The sequence below is a fragment of the Papio anubis genome, chromosome Y (genome assembly GCF_008728515.1).
Source record: "Papio anubis isolate 15944 chromosome Y, Panubis1.0, whole genome shotgun sequence".
NCBI classification, from domain to species: domain Eukaryota; kingdom Metazoa; phylum Chordata; class Mammalia; order Primates; family Cercopithecidae; genus Papio; species Papio anubis.
In genome coordinates this window covers 7206129-7222570 of record NC_044997.1, presented here as the reverse complement: position 1 = coordinate 7222570, position 16442 = coordinate 7206129, and the positions used below count along the sequence as shown (strand labels likewise).

The 16442-nt window shown below is 44.8% G+C and overlaps 1 long non-coding RNA gene across 1 annotated transcript; it reads left to right on the top strand.

Annotated features, from left to right (window-relative positions):
- Nucleotides 1–979: 979 nt before the first annotated feature.
- LOC116272367 lies at nucleotides 980–15252 on the top strand. The gene is made up of 3 exons (XR_004181076.1): nucleotides 980–1109; nucleotides 7148–7150; nucleotides 15242–15252. It is a non-coding gene; the product is annotated as an uncharacterized LOC116272367 (long non-coding RNA).
- The last annotated feature ends 1190 nt before the right edge of the window (nucleotides 15253–16442 follow it).

Here is a 16442-nt window from a genome sequence, read left to right as displayed (position 1 = left end):
CCCCACTATGCTTGGCCCTAAACCTCAATAGTTAAAATAACAAACTATTCGCCAGAATACTACAAGCAACAGCTTTTAAAAACTCAAAGGACTTGGCGGTGCTTCATACCCCCTAGAGGAGCCTGTTCTTATAATCGATAAAACCCCGATCCACCCCACCCTCTTGCTTAGCGTTCCATATACCGCCATCTTCAGCAAACCCTGATGAAGGCTACTTAAAGTGAGCGCAAATGCCCTCCCCCGCAAAAACGTTAGGTCAAGGTGTAACTTATGAGACGGTAAAAATGGGCTACATTTTCTACTTCAGAAAACCCCACGATAGCTCTTATGAAATCTAGGAGCCCAAGGAGGATTTAGCAGTAAATTAAGAATAGAGTGCTTAATTGAACTAGGCCATAAAGCACACACACGTCAGTCAAAATATATTTATGAATAATCCCAACTAAATGCCCTAACATTTATATATAGAGGGGATAAGTCGTAACACGGTAAAAATTGAAGGTGCAATTTGACAAATCAAGGTATAGCTTAATATAAAGCATCTGACCTACACTCAGAAGATCTCAACATTGCTTGGTGACCTTGACCTAACACTAGCCCCAAGCACAACCAACACTAATATCAAATCCACATGTATACCAAACCATTAACCCATATTAAGTATAGGCGATAGAAATCTTAACCTGGCGCTATAGATACAGTACCGTAAGGGAAAGACAAGAAAACCACCCAAGCACAAAACAGCAAGGACTAACCCCTGTACCTTTTGCATAATGAATTAGCCAGTGTCACTTAAACCAGCTCAAATTCCCCGAAACCAGACGAGCTACCCAAACAGCTGAAAGAGCGCGCACCTGTTCATGTGGCAAAATAGTGGAAGATTTCTGGTAGAGGTGACAAGTCACTGAGCCTGGTGATGAAGGCTGGTTATCCAAGATAGAATCTTTAGTTCAGCCTTAAGTTTTACCTATTAGACAAACCTAACTCTGTAAACTTAATTGTTAGTCTAAAGAGGGACAGCTCTTTAGACACTAGGAAAAACCTTACATAGAGAGTAAAAACCCCCGTCACCATAGTTGGCCTAAAAAGCAGCCATCAATTAAGAAAGCGTTCAAGCTCAACACACCTTAAAAAATCCTAAACATACTATTGTTCCTTAAATCACATTGATTAATCTATCACCCCATAGAAGCAATAATGCTAGTATATAACATGAACTCTCTCCCACTGTATGTCAAACCAAACTAAAACCCCACCATTGATAGCCTTTAACAGCCTCAGTACTAACAAACACAAACAAGTCCATACTACTCTTACTGTTAATCCAACACAGGCATGCTTTTAAGGAAAGGTTAAAAAGTAAAGGAACTGGCAAACTTGTAGCTCATTCTGCCTGTTTACCAAAAACATCAGTACTTAGCATTACTAGTATTAGAGGCACTGCTCTCGGCCCAGTGACATTTCAAGTTTAACGCCGCGGTACTGACCGTGCAAAAGGTGCAGTACACCGCACTCACTTTGTTCTTAAATAGGGACTCGTATGAATGGTACCACGAGGGTTCAGCTGTCTCTTACTTCTTTTAACCAGTGGAAATTGACTCCATCTGTGAAGAGGCGGATGGATGATGAAACACAGACGAGAAGACTTCTATGGAGCTTTCAATTTACTAATGTAGCTAAGAATCGCATAGCCTTTTCCTGACACCAGACCTCCTTTGTCTGTACCGTTACTGTCTACTTAGGCAAGCTGATAACTCTGAAAGCCACGCTCCCCAGCTTGCCTCATCAATGTGCAAGCATTAGTGCCAGGCACCAGGCCTCACTGTGAACTCTGGCTTGCATCAATATAAATTTTACTGTTACCTAGTGACAAGTCCCTTAAGCTTGGTGAGGGACTTCTGTGGAGGTGGGACAGTGGTGACTTCTTGCCTGTCTCCTCTGTGGGATCCACAGGATAGTAAGTGATCTTAGGAGAGGGAAGACATAAGCCAACCTGAAGAAATGTCAAGCACAGCTCTAGGAATAAACTATCAAATCCCTAAGGATCCAGGATTCCTCAGGCATGCCTAGACATTGTAGGGGTGAGTCTTCTTGAAACCTGGCCCCAACTGGGTCATTTTTGGCACAGGCTGCCTGTGTTCACCAGGGTGACTCTGTCCAGGTGGGGCTTCTTGTAGAACTACACAGCCTCAGGAGCTCCTGGACTGTGTGTTTCTGTGGGAGTGTTGTGAGTGTTGGATATCTGCGTGTTCGATGTCTGTGTCTGTGTGGCATTTGGTGTGTGTGTGTTTGTGCACGTGTGACTGTAAGTGCAGTCTGCCTATAAGAATGTGGCTAATGTACTACAGCCTTTCCTTTCTTCGCCGCGCCGCCTGATCCTTAATGATCATTTGAACTGGCGGTCTTAAACAAGATCCAACCTTCCACCTGTTGGCTAAGGAAGGAAGGAAGGAAGGAAGGAAGGAAGGAAGGAAGGAAGGAAAGGAAGGAAGGAAGGAAGGAAGGAAGGAAGGAAGGAAGGAAGGAAGGAAGGAAGGAAGGAAGGAAGAAAGAGAGAGAGAGACGGAGGGAGGAGGGAGGGAGGGAGGGAGGGAGGAAGCCACTAGGAAGCCAGCCACTCTTCTGGACGTAAAAGGAGCACACAAACTAAAGGTTTCCCAGATCATGGAGAATGATCCTCACAGGGACCCATTGTCTGAGTGTTTTCTTATAAACACTGTCATGTTTTAAGGAGTGAGAAGCTTCCTTAGGTTTAGAACTGTAAATTCCCATTAGAGCCATCAATAAGAAAACTCTTGTTCTCCCACTTATATCAGAGACCTGCGTGAGTCTTGCAGGATGAGAAACAGAGAGCAATGTCTTGCTTTTCCTGGTAATCAAGCTTCTCTTTCATGTCATATGGATGGCCTTCTCACTGTGGAGAGGGTCTTTCTTTGGGCTGTTGCTAGATTGGATTGCTTTCACCACAGATTTTTTAGTGGCCAGGGATTTCAGAGATCATAAAAACTATTTTGTATTCTGTCTGCACTTCAGGCTTTGGGTTGTTGTCTCTCTGTGGAGACTGAGGATGTTTGCACTTTGCAGGATGTTTTTGGATCTTCTAACAGGAATCATTGAACGTCGCTTGGGCTCTAGCACAAGACAGCTTGTTCTCTGGAGAGCCATGATTTTCCTTTGTTTTCATGGGGAATCCACAGTGCCCATCAACAGCACTACTGGACATCATTTTAAGGCTTGCCATCACCACAGATGGCCTCTGAGACACTGCCTCAACTCATTTGCACTTGTGAGAGGTCATTCCAAGGCGTGAGAACAGAGCTCCAACTTGGACTTGCCTTTGTCTTGGTTCCTGTTTTTCCCAAAGAGCCCTGAGTGGCTCAAGAAGAAGGGAGGAAGTAAGGTCAAGAGGCTGGCCATCTTTCACTGACACCTAGCTCTGGGGTCTCAGGTATTGTTCTATCACCAAAAGAACCCTCAACAACACACTAGACTATATTCCAATCCCCACTGGACCCGAATCTTGCAGATAGATCTTTCTTGAATGGAGTCAGAAGAGAAGTTTCCTAAGATCACCTTACAGTAACAAAACACTTTTGCCTCCAGCAGGATCCTACCATTGAGACTGCCTGGAAATTTCATCAGTTCGACAGTTTTAGGGTACTAAAGTAGGTTTTTGCAGGCAGTCTTTTTTTTTGATACCAGGCCAGCTCTTCCTGTAACATTTTCCTCTGCCTAGGTAGGCTGACAGCTTTGACAGCACAGTGTCTGAGCCTCCCTCATGAATGTGCATGTGCTAATCTCAGGGCACCAGGCCTGATTCTGATCTCTGGTTAACATCACAATACATGTCACCATTGTCTAGCAACAAGTCCCTGTAGATTTGTGAAGAAGATTTCCATGTAAGTGAATTGGCTTTGGACTCTCTTCTGTCTTCTCTGTGGGATCCACGAGATAATCCCATGCTCCTAGGAGGTGTCAGATGTGAACCAGCCTGAAGAAATGTCAAACACAGCCCCAGGAATAAACCACAAAATCCCTAGGGATGCAAAAGATCTGCAGGATTCTTCAGGACTGCCGAGAAGTTGTAGTTTTAAGTCTTTTTGAAACTTGTCCCACAGTGACTTCTAGGTACAGCCTGACAGTTTTTTCTTTTTGGGTTGCTGTCTTCCAGGTGGATATTCCTGCAGAAGCATGGACCCTCAGGAGTGGCCAGTGTGTGTTTATCTGTGGGAGTGTTGTAAGTGTTGCATGTTTGCATGTGTGTGTGACATTGTGTGTGTGTGGGCACCTGTAAGTGGAGCATGCTTAAAATCATGCAGCTAATGCACTTCAGTGCTTCTTCTTTTTTGATTTTCCCAACACAGTGTGGCTCTCCTTGGGCTGTGGGGCTCCATGTTCTTTATTTTTCTTTGGATCATGAATCTGTAGTGAATTGGGAGGAAGCTGAAACATGCTTGTATCCAAATTACCTCCCCTTGAAAAAAAAATCACTCTTCTAGAAAGAAGAGGAGCACACTATACCAAAAATAAGACATCTCCCAGTATTTTATTGTCCTGTGGTGAACCCAGGGAGAAACACTAGCAGTCCCGTCTGCAGAACCACTCAAATTTACCTAGTATTTGGTTCACACCTGAGCACATGTTTCATGTCATGAGTGGGCATTCAGTATCTCCTTAAGATTTCATCCTCAAACACAGATTGTAAGTAGCAGTAATTCAGGAAGAGTTGAGGATACAATCTTGTGAGTGGTGCATGGGGTCCCACAGCATCTCCTGCAGAAAAGAAAAAAAAAAAAAAAAAAAAGAAGAAGATACATGACCCAGAAGCTGCTTCCAACTCCATAGCTGGGTGTTCAGCTGGAAGTACTCCAACATGCAGAGAACATTTCAAGTATAAACTGAGGCCATACTTGTAAATTCCCAATGTTCAGGCTTTCATATTTAGAATCAAAGGAGAATGTAATGGATTGATGCTGGGTGGAATGTGCCCTATACGTTTGCCTCTTCTCTTTCTGCCTTCCATGTCCCTCTTCAGTCTAGGGTTTTCTGGGTCTGAATCCATGTCTTCTACACTAAAAGTTTCTCAGTTCACAGAAGATAACCTTTATGGAAATTCATTGCATTCGTGTTTCTAAACTCTGTCATGTTTTAATGACTGGACAGCTGTGATGCTTTTAAAAGCTTGAATTCCCATCACAGTCACCTATATGGAAACTATTGTGCTCCCACTTTTATCAGAGCACTGCATGATTCCTCTAGGAGGAGAAGCAGGCAGCCGTTCTGCATTTGCCTGGTAATCTTGGCTTTGTTTCACTTCATCTACACATCCTTCTTCCCTGTGGAGTGGATCTTTCATTGGCTCTTGCTGGATCAGACTGCTTCTCACTACAGATCTGTTGGCTGCCAGGAATTTCAGAAAGCAAAAAGAACTTTGCATAGACTAGCTATGCTCCAGGTTATGTGTCGTGGTCTCCTTGTGGGGGCTGATGTTGTTTGTACTTTGCAGGAGGCTTTTGGGTCCTCTGACAAAAATCTTTGAACATTGCTTGAAACCCCACACAAGTCAGCTTGTTCTCTCAGGCAACTCTTTATTTTTCTTTTCTTTCATGGGGGGTCCACTTTGCACTTCATCAGAACTACTGGACACACTTTTCCGGCTTGCAGTCACCATAGACGGCGTCTGATACACTGTGTCAACCTCATCCGCAGCTGTAAGAGGCCAGTTTGAGGTGAGAGAACAATGCTTTATCTTTGACTTGCTTTTGTCGTGGTTCCTGCCTTCCCTGAAGGCCACCGTGATGAGCAGAGTGTAGGGAGGCAGTGAGGTTAAAGATCCAGCCATCTTTCGCTGACACCCACCTCTTAGGTCTCAGCCATGATTCCATCACCCAAAGACACCTCAAAAACTCACCAAACAGTATTCTAATCCCCATGGGAACTGACTCTTACACTCAGCCTCTTTTTGGAATGGAGGCAGAGGAGAAGACTGCACCAACCAACTCACAGTTTCAAAACAACTCCTTCTTCAGCAGAACAAGGCCACGGAGACTGCCTAAAAGGGCTCTATGGTCTAGACTTTTTGAGTAATGCAGTAGGTGATCTCAGGCACCTTTTTTTCCATACCAGTTCAGTTCTGCCTGTACCATTCTCTGTTTCTTCAGGAAGACAGCTCTGATAACCTGTTGCCTGAACCTGCCTTACAAATGCGAATGGGTTACCCTCAGGGTACCAGGCCTGACCGTGAGCTTTAGCTATCGTCACAATATATGTCACCGTTACCTAGAGACAAGTACTTGTGCCTTGCCAGAGAAGAAAAGCTCCATGTAGGTTTGTTGGCAGTGGACTCTTGCCTATCTTTTCTTGGAGATTTACCAGGTAGTCTCATAACCCTAACATAGAACAGACGTGAACCAGCATGAAGAAAGGTTAAGTGGAGGCCCAGGAATAAACATCAAAAACCCTTAGAATCCAAAATACTCTGCAAGATTTCGCAGGCCTGCCAAGAAGTTGTAGGGGTGAGTCTTTTTGAAACTTGCCCCACAATGATTTCTAGGTACAGTTACCCTGTGTTCCTTGGGGTTACTGTCTTCTAGGTGGGGATTCCTGCAGAACCACGCAGACTTAGGTGCTGCCAGTCTGTATTTTTCTGTGGGAATGTTGTGAGTGTTGGATGTCTGCATGTGTTTTTGGCATTGTGTGTTTGTGTGTTTGTGTGTGTGTGTGCCTGTGAGTGGAGTCCGTTTAAAATAATTAACGCACTGCAACACGTCATTTTTTTTTTAATCTTGCAGCATTTTGTTGGCTTGGCTGTGTGGCTCTGCTTGGGCTGTGAGGCCCCTTGTTCTTTATTTTTCTGTAGATCATAAATCCACAGCGAATTGGGAGGTGGGTCGAGACACACCTGTGTCTGAGTCACCTCCCCCTATGAAGAAAAGCCACTCTTCTAGAAAGAAGAGGAACACATTACACCAAAAATAAGATGTTGCTCAGTGTTTCTTTGTCCTGTGGCCAACCCAGGGAGAGACAGTAGCAGTCCTGTCTGCAAGGCCCTTTGAATTTACCTCAAATTATGTTCCCAGCTGAGGAGATTCTTCATGTCATGAGGGAACACTCCACTGTCATCCTGGGATTTTATACTGGAACATAGAGAGTGAGCAGAAATAAAGTCAAAGAGGGTTGAGGATACAATCTTGGTGGGGTGGATAGCATCCCAAAATTTCAGCTGTAAAAATAATGAAGACAGATGACACAGAAGGTGCTTCCAACTCCATCCCCACGTTCCCTTAATTGCACAACCAGACCACAGCATGGCTGGGTGTTCAAGTGAGAGTACTCCAACATGCAAAAAACATTTGGACTGCAAATTGGGGCCAACCTGGCAAACTCCTGATTTGAGGGCTTTTATATCCAAAGCCAAATGAGAGTGGAATGAATTGATGCTGTGTGGGATGTGACCTCCAGACTTGCTTCTTCTTTCCCTGACTTCCATGTTTCCTGTCAGCCTAGAGTTTCCTGGGTCTGAATCGACCACTTCTACACTAAATGTTTTTCAGTCCACAGAGAATGATTATCACAGTAATCCATTGCATAAGTGTTTCCTCCTAAACACTGTAAAGTTTTAATGACGAGGCAGCCTTGATACTTTTAAAATCATAAATTCCCTTTAGAGCCACCAACAAGGAAGCTCTTGTTCTCCCACTTTGATTCAAGGGCTGTGTAATTCTTTTAGGATTAGAAGCATTTTAGCCATTTTTCACTTTTGCCTGGCAATCTATCCTCTGTTTCATTTCATCTGGACTGCTTTCTCATTGTGGAGATCTTTCATTAGGCTGTTGCTAGATGAGGCTGCCTCTGGCGACAGATTATTTAGCTGCCAGGGATTTCAAAGAGCAGACAGGACTTCGAGTAGGCTGCCTGTGCTCCAGGTGGTGGTTCCTTGTATCATTGTTGAAACTGAGATGGTTTCCAATTTGCAGGAGGCTTTTGGGTCCTCTGACAGGAATCATCAAACATTGTCTGGACTGCAGAACAAGGCATCTTGTTCCCTCAGGTATGCCTTGATTTATCTTTGTTATCCAGAGGAATTTACTATGCCTCTCAAGAGCACAACAGTACACCATTTTCCGGCTTGCCATCACCACAGATGGCCTCTGAGACAATGTCTCATCTTCACCTGCATGCGTGAAAGGCCAGGTCAAGGTATGAGAACACTGTTCCACCTTGACTGTGTTGTTGTTCCTGTCTTTCCCAATGTGCCCCTCTGAGGCTCAGGATCAAGGGAGGCAATGAGGTCAAGAGCCCTCCCGTCTTTTGTTGACACCCACCTCTGTGTACTCAGGTATGATTCTATCACCCAAAGAACCCTCAACAACACACCTGACCACATTCCTATCCCCAGAGGACCCAATAATTGCACACAGCCTCTTTCTGCAATAGAGTCAGAAGAACAGTTTCTAGTGAGTAGCTCACTGTTTCAAAATGCCTCTTCCTCTACTGGGACCTGACCCACAGAGATGACCTGAAAAGGCCCTGAGGTTGAGACATTTAGGATCCTGCAGTGGGTTTCCACAGACAGCCTTTTTCTTGATACCAGACCAGCTCTGTCTATTCCATTTACCTCTGCTTAGGCAACCTGACAGCTCTGACAGCTGGGTGCCTGACCTGCCTAACAAATGCTCATGTGCTAGTCTTACAGCATCAGATCTGATTGTGAGCTCTGACTAGAATCACAATGAATGTCACCATTGCCTAGTGACAAGTCCCTGTGGGTTAGGAGAGAAGGAGACCTCCTTGGAGATGTGTCGGCAGTTGACTCATGCCTGTCTTCTCTGTGGTATCCACAGGATTGTCTCATGAGGCTAGGAGAGGGCAGATGTGAGCCAGCCTGAAGAAATGGCAAGGCCAGCCCCAGAAATAATCTGAAAAATCCCTAAGGATGTAAAAGGATCTGCAGGAGTCCTCAGGTCTACCTAACATGCTGTAGAAGTGAATCTTTTTGAAACTTACCCCATTGTGTGGTACAGCCTGCCTGTGTTTCTTGGGGTTATTCTTTCCCAGGTGGGGATTCCTGCAGAACCACGCAGCCTAAGAAGGTGCTTGGATTTGTTTTTCTGTGGAAGTGTTGTGAGTGTTGCTTGTATGCATTTCTACGGGGCATTTTGTGTTTGTGTGCATGTGTTCCTTTAAGTGGAGTGTGCTTAAAGTAATGTGGCTAATACACTTCAGCACTTCCTCCTCCCCTTCTCCTCCTCTTCCTCCTCCTCCTCCTCCTCCTCCTTCTTCTTCTTCTTCTTTTTCCCCTTCTCCTTCTCCTGCTCCTTCTCCTTCTCTTTCTTCTCCTCCTCCTTCTTTTTCTTCTCCTCCTCCTCCTTCTCCTTCTTCTCCTCCTCCTCCTCCTCCTCTTCCCCTTCTCCTTCTCCTTCTCCTTCTCCTTCTCCTTCTTCTTCTTTCTTCCTCTTCTTCTTCTTCCTCCAAAACTCCATTCTGGTTGGAGTTTTGTGACTGTTGGATATGTGCGTGTGTGTGTAGCATTGTGTTTGTGTGTATGTGACTGTAAGTGGAGTCTTCTTAAAGAAATATTGCTAACGCACTTCAGCGTTTCCTTTTTTTGAGTCTCCCATCCTTTTGTGACAAGTCTGTTTTGCTTTGCTTGGTATGTGGTGCTCTCTTCCAGGTCGTGCTGTCTGCACAACAACACAGCCTCAGTGACTGCTGGGCTGAGTGTTTCCTTGGGAGTATTGTGAGTGTAGGATATCTGAGTGTATGTGTGTGTGTGGAATTTTCTGTGTCCCAAAACCACTCTTCTAGAAAGAAGAGGAGCACACCACACTAGAAAAGAGATATCTCCAAATGTTTCATTGTCCTGCAGCCAACCCAGGGAGAGACACTAGCAATCCTGTCGAAAGGGCCACTTGAATTTACCTCACGTTTGATTCCTATCCAAGCAGGTGATTCACATCATCTGCAGGGGCACTTCTCCATCATTTTAGGATTTCAACTTGGGACATATAGTGTGAGCAGCAATAAGGTCAGTTAGGGGTGAGGATGTATGGGGTACTGCAACATCACCTGTAAAGAAAATGAAGAAAAATGACACGGAAAGTGCCTTCAACTCCCTAGCCAAGGGTTCAGGTGGAAGTAATCCAATGTGCAGGCAAAGTTTTGCATACAAATTGGGGCCATTCTGGCAAACACTCGATGTTAGGGCTTTCATTCCCAGAGCCAAATGAGAGTGTGATGGATTGATACTGGGTGGTATGTGGCCTCCACACTAGCCTCTTCTATTCCTGACTCCCATGTTCCTTTTCAGCCAATGGTTTCCTGGGTGTGACTCCATGTTTTCCACACTAAAATTTCCCAGTTCATGGACAACCCTCATGGGAATCCACTGTGTGAGTGTTTCTTTCTAAACTCTGTCATGTTTTAATGACCAGGAAGCTATGACAGTTTTAAAAGCATAAATTCTCGATACAGCCACAAACATGAAACGTCTTGTCTCCTACTTTGATCAAAGGGCTGCATGATTCCTGTAAGATGAGAATCAGACAGCCATGTCTGTATTTGCCTGGCAATCTTGGCTCTATTTCACTTCATCTTCAGGTCCGTCCTTTGTGAGGAGTGGATCTTTCATTGGCTCTTGCTGAATGGGCTGCCTCTCATTACAAATCTTTTGGCTGCCAAAAATTTCAGGCACCAAAAAAGACTTTGTCTATCCTGGCTATGCTCCAGATTGTGGGTTGTTGTCTCCTTGTTTAGGTTAATGTTGTTTGCACTTTGCCGGAGGCTTTTAAATTCTCTGACAAAAATCTTTGAACATTGCTTAGACTCCAGCACAAGTCAGCTTTTTTTCTCTCAGGTAAGCCTTCATTCATTTTTCTTTGCTTTCACAAGGAGTCCACGTTGCTCCTCATCAGCAATACTGGACAGTTTTCTGGCTTGCAATTGCCACAGACAGCCTGTGAGACACTGTCTCAACCTCATCTGCACCCATGAGAGGTTAATTTGAGGTGTGAGAACAATGCTTTATCTTGGACTTGTTTTTGTCATGGTTCCTGCCTCTCCCCGAGGATCCCTGGTAGGTCCAGGATGAAGGGAGGCAGTGAAGTAAAAGGGCTGGCCATCTTTTGCTGACACCTACCTCTTGGGTCTCAGCGATGATTCCATCACCAAAGGACGCATCAAAAACTCACCAGATAGTATTCCAATCCCCATGGGAATGGAATCTTGCACGCAGCCTCTCTGGGGAATGAAGGCACAAGTGCAGATTGCAAAGATGAGTTCACAGTCTCAAAACGACTCAACGTCAGCCACAGCTCCAGGAATACACTGCAAAATCCATAAGGATGCAAAAGGATATGCAGGAATCTTCAGGACTATTGTCGGTGTGAGTCTCTTTGAAACTTGCCCCACTGTAATTTCTAGGTACATTTCCCTTGTATTTTTTGGTGTTGTTCTCTCCCAGGTTGGGATTCCTGCAGAACCACACAGCCACAGGAGCTGCCCAGCTTTGTTTGTTTGTGGAAGTGTTGTGAGTTTTGGCTGTCTGCGTGTATGTGTGGTATTGTGTGTTTATTTGTGTGTGTTTGTGTTCCTGTAAGTGGGGTGTGATTAAAATAATGTGGCTATACATTTCAGTGCTGCTTTTTTTTTTTTTTTTTTTTTTTTGTCTCTAAACCTGTCTGGTGAAGTGTTTTGAGTGTTGGATGTCTGTGTGTGTGTGGCATTATGTGTTTGTGTGTTTGTGTTTGTAAATGCCATCTGCTTAAAGGAATGTTGCTAACACATTTCAGCGCTACTTTTTTTATGTCTCCCAAACTTTTGTTGGCTTTTTTGTGTGGCTATTCTTGGGCTGTGGGGGTCTCTCCCAGGTGGTATTTCCTGCACAACAATGCATCCTGAGTAGTTTCTGGGTTGGGTGTTTCTGTGGGGGTTTTGCGAATGTAAGATGTCTGAGTGTGTGTGTGGCATTGTGTGTGCCATAAAAACCACCTTTCTAGAAAGAAGAGGAGCACACCACACTGAAACACATATATTTCTCAGTGTTTTATTGTTCTTTAGCCAACCTAGGGAGAGACATGAGCAGTCCTGCCCATTAACCTCAAATTAACCTCAAATTCGCTTCCCAGCAGAACAGGTAATTCACATCTTGGAGGACACTTTTTTTATCCTCTTAGCATTTCATCCTGGGACATAGAGTGTGGACAGCAATAAGGTCAGTAGTGGTGAGATACAATCTGGTGAGGGGTGCATGAGGTGACACACCTTATCTGTAAGAAAAATGAAGACAGATGACACAGAAGATGGTTTCAGCCTCATAGCATGCTGTTCAGTTGGAAGTACTCTCACGTGCAGGGAACATTTGTACTGCAAACTGGCAATACCCTGGCAAATTCTGGATTTGAGGGCTTTCATACCTGGAACCAAATGGGAGTGAGATGGATTGATGGTTGGTGGGACTTGGCCTGCACACTTGCTTCTTCTTTTTCTGACTTCCGTGTTTCTCATGGGCCTAGGGTTTCCTAGGTCTGACTCCAAGTCTTTAACACTACACGTTTCCCACTTCACAGAGGATGACCCTCATGGGAATACATTGCCTGAGTGTTTTCCTCTGAACACTGTCACATTTTAAGGACGGAGCAGCTGTGATGGTTTTAACCCTATAAATTCCCATTACATCCATGAAAAAGGAAACTCTTTTTCTCTCACTTCTACTGGGGGGCTGCATGATTCCTATAGGATGAGAAGCAGGCCATCGTGTCTGACTTTTAACTGGTAAATTAGGCTCTGTTTCATTTCATTTTCACACCCTTTCTCATTGTGGAAGGTGTCTTTCATTGAGTTGTTGCTGGATGGGACTGCCTCTTGTCATAGATCTTTTGGCTGCCAGGGATTTCAGGGGGCAAAAGGGACTTAGAATAGGCTTGCTGTGCTCAAGGTTGTGGGTCATGGTCTCTACGAAGGGGTTGAGGTTGTTTGAATTTTTCAGGAGGATTTTGGATCCTCTGATGGGAATCTTGAAGTGTTGCTAGGACTCCAGCACAAATCAGCTCGTTCTGTCAGGTGAGCCTTGATTTTTTTGTTCGTTTCATGTGTGGTCTACTGTGTCCCTTAATAGCACTACTGGATACATTTTTCAGGCTGACAATCACCAAAGAGGGCATCTGAGATATTGTTTTAACATCATCTGCATGCCTGACAGGCCTTTTCAAGGTGTCAGAACACTACTCCACCTTGGACTTTCCTTTGTCAGTATTCCTGGCTTTCTCAGAGAGTAGCAGTGAAGCCCAGGGTGAAGGGAGGCAGTGAGGTTAAGGGTCCAGTCATCTTTCACTGACACCCACTTCTGGTGTCTCAGGTATGATTCCATCAACTAAAGGCCCCTCAACAACACACCAGACTATATTCCAATCTGCATGGGACCTGATTCTTGCACACAGCCTCTTTCAAAAATGGAGTCAGAAGAGTAGTTTTCAGTAATCACCTCTGAGTCTTGAAATGCCTCTCCTTGTGTGACCCAGCTACAGAGATGTCCCGAAGGGGACCTCAGGTGGAGACTTGTAGGGTCCTGCAGTAGCTTATCACAGGCAGTCTTCTTTCTGATACCAAATATTCTCTGCCTGTACCATTTTCCTCTGCTTAGGCAGTCTGACAGCTCTTAGAGCTGGGTGCCAGGTCCGGCTTTGTGAATGCATATGTGCTTGTCTCAGGACACCAGGCCTGAGCTGTGGTCTCTGGCTAGAGTATCAATGAATGCCACCTTTGCCTAGTGACAACTACCTGCAGCTTAACAGAAAAGGAGACCTCAGTGGAGGTGCTTTGGTGGGGGACTTTTCCCTGTCTTCTCTGTGGGATCCAAGGAGTTGTCCCATGATCCTAAGAGAGGGCAGACATGAGCCAGCCTGAAGAAATGCCAAGAAGGGCCCCAGAAATAAACTGAGAAATCCCTAAGCATACAAACAGATCTGCACCATGCCTCAGGCTTGCCTAGAAGTTCTACGGTAAGTTTTTTTGAAACTTGCCTCACTGATTTTTAGGTAGAACCTAGCTGTGTTTCCCAGGTTTGCTCTTTCCCAGGTGGGGATTGCTGCAGAACCAGGCATTTTTAGAAGCTGCCAGACTGTGTTTCTGTGGGAGTGTTATGCAAGTGCTGGATGTCCTCGGGTATTTGTGTCTTGGTGTGTATCTGTGTGTGTGTGTGTGCACACACACAAGCGTGTGTGAGCGTAAGTGGAGTCTGTTTAAAGGAATGTGGCTACCGAATTTCAGCACTTTTGGGTGTGTGTATCAAAACCTTTTAGTGGCCTCTCTGTGTGGTTCTGTTTGTGTTTCAGAGCTCTGTGGTCTTCATATTTCTGTGGATTATTAATCCACAATGAACTGGTGGGCTGAGACCCACGGTCATCCAAGTCACCTCATCCTGCAAGAAAATTGACTCTTCTAGAAAGAAGAGGAGCACACCACACCAAAAAAGAGACATATACAAATGTTTTATTTTCCTGTGGCCAACCCACGGAGAGATAATAGCAGTCCTGTCCACAGGTCTCCTTGAATGTACCTCGAATTTGGTTCCCAGCCCAGCAGGTGCTTCATGTCATAAGGAAGTACTCCTGCATCATTTTGGGATTTCCTTCCGGGACATAGGATATGAGCATGAATAAAGTCAGATAGGAGTGAAGATACAATCTGGTAAGGAGTGAATGGGGTCCTGCAACATAACCTGCAATAAAATGAAGACAGAAGACACAGAAGTTGTTTCCAGCTCCATCCCCACATTATTTTAATTAAGCGAGCAGTTCACCCAATGGCCCAGTTTTCAGGTGGAGTCCTCCAATGTGCCAGGAAAGTTGAATTGCAAATTGAGATTGTTCTGGCAAACTCTTAATTTGAGGGTTTTCATACTCAGAACCAAATGGGAGGGGAAAGGATTGATGCTGATTGGGATGTGATCTCCTCAGTTGCCTCTTCTTTTCTTGACTTCCATGTTCCTTGTCAGCCTACAGTTTCCTGAGTCTGGCTTAATCACTTGCACACTAAAGGTTTCCCCTTGCACGAAGAATACCCTCGTGGGAATCCATTGCATGAGTGTTTCCTTCTAAACACTGTTATGATTTAATGACTGGGCAGCTTTTATATAATTAAAATCATAAATTACCATTACCGCCGCCAACAAGGAAACTCACTGTACTATATTCCAATCCCCTTGGGACAAGATTCTTGCACACAGCCACTTTCTGAAATGAAGTCAGAAGAGCAGTTTCCAGCCAACACTTCACAGTCTCAGAACACTTCATACTCCAGTGGGACCCGGCCTCGGGGGTGATAAAATAGGGGCCCAAGGTCGAGACATTTACAATACTGCAGTGTGTTATCACAGGCAGTCTCTTTCTCAGTCCGAAGCCAGCTCTGCTTGTGTCATTTTCCGCTGCCTACGCAGGCTGACAGCTCTGACAGCCAGGTGCATGTGCGATCTTCACAAATGCACATTCTCTAGTCTCAGGACAAAAGGCCTTACTTTTGAGCTCTGGCTAGCATCGCAATGAAGACCACAGTTTCCTAAATCTATGCATCTTGAGGGAGAAGGGTACCTCCGTGGAGGTGAGGATCCTTGGGATAGTCCCATCATCCTAGAAGAGAGCAGACGTGAACCGGCCTGAAGAAACGTGAAGCAGGGCTTCAGGAATAAGCACAAAATCCATAAGGGTATAAAAGTATCTGCAGGATGCCTAAGGCATGCCTAGATGTAGTAGGGGTGAGTCTCTTGAAACCGACCCCACTGTGATTTCTAGGTACAGCCCACCTGTGTTCCCCAAAGTTGTTCTCTTTCAGTTAGGGATTCCTGCTGAACCACGTAAACTCAGAATCTGCCATGCTGTGTTTTTTTGTTTGTTTGTTTGTTTGTTTTTTGTGAAAGTGTTGTAAGTGTTGGATGTCTGCATGTATGTGTGACTTTGTGTGTGTGTGTTTGTGTTTGTGTGTGTGTGGGTATGTGCTTGTGTGTGGCTCTAAGTGGAGTCTGCAGGCAACCAACGCATTGCATCACTTCTTTTTTTTGAATCTTCAAACCTTTTGGTTGCCTGTCCATGTGGCTTTGTTTGGGTTGCAGGGCTCCGTGTTCTGTATTTTTCTGTGGATTATTAATTCTCATTGAATTAGGAGACTGTCTGAGAGATGCATAAGTTCACACCAACTCCCCCTGCCAAAAATAATAATAATAATAATCATCATCATCATCATCATCATCATTCTTCTAGAAAGAGGAGCACACCACACCTCAAAACAAATATCACTGTGTTTCATTGTCCTGCAGCCAACCCAGGGAGAGAAACTCACAGTCTTATCTGAAGGGCCATCTGAATTTACTTTGAATTTGCTTCCCAGCCAAGCAGATGCTTCACGTCATCACGTGGCACTCCTCCATCATCATGTGATTTCATTCTGGGACA